Source organism: Lipotes vexillifer, unplaced genomic scaffold (genome assembly GCF_000442215.2).
Source record: "Lipotes vexillifer unplaced genomic scaffold, Lipotes_vexillifer_v1.1 scaffold216, whole genome shotgun sequence".
NCBI classification, from domain to species: Eukaryota; Metazoa; Chordata; class Mammalia; order Artiodactyla; family Lipotidae; genus Lipotes; species Lipotes vexillifer.
The window spans coordinates 51,754-52,432 of record NW_006779100.1 but is presented as its reverse complement, the minus strand read 5'-3'; the positions used below and the strand labels follow the sequence as shown (position 1 = coordinate 52,432).

The window sequence follows — 679 nt, the reverse complement described above, 5'->3', positions numbered from 1 at the left end:
AGAGGCTTGCACAAGTTTCCTAAGCTCATAGGTGATGAGGCCAGAGGTTGAAACCAGGTCTGGCTGATGCTAAAACCCATGCTCTGTTCATTACAAACAGTTGCTGAGATAGCTCTTCTGCTCGAAAGGCCCTTGCATTCTGACTTTTCATCGTTAAGTCACATCCACTTTTAATCATTTGTTGACTGGTTCTTTCTTTCCATTTGGTGGGGGTTCCTTGATGCAGGGACCATTATGGCCTTCCTAGGGTCTAGTGTGCCTCTCCCATAGGAGGGATTCAGGGAGTATTTGTGAAATGAAAGTAGGAATGGATGGGAATTCCCTGGCAGTCCAGTGGTTAGGATACGGCACTTTCACTGCTGGGGTCCTGGTTCGATCCCTGGTCGGGGAACTAAGATCCCGCAAGCCGTGTGGTGCAGCAAAAAAAAAAAAAAAAAGTAGGAATTGATTAGAGTTCCCTTCAGAGATGTTTTATCCACAACAATTTTCAGTGTATCTATAACTCTTTCCTAGATTTCTTTGCTTGCCTCCTGTGGCTCTCTAGATGAAGAATAAAGCCACCTCCACTTTAAGAAGCCTAGCCTCGGGACTTCCCTGGTGGCGCAGTGGTTAAGAATCCACCTGCCAATGCAGGGGACACGGGTTCGAGCCCTGGTCTGGGACGACCCCACGTGCCACG

General features: G+C 48.0%; 1 non-coding gene across 1 annotated transcript; it reads left to right on the top strand.

Annotated features, from left to right (window-relative positions):
- Window positions 1-319: 319 nt before the first annotated feature.
- On the top strand, window positions 320-391 carry TRNAE-UUC (transfer RNA glutamic acid (anticodon UUC)). The gene has a single exon. It is a non-coding gene; the product is annotated as a tRNA-Glu (tRNA).
- The last annotated feature ends 288 nt before the right edge of the window (window positions 392-679 follow it).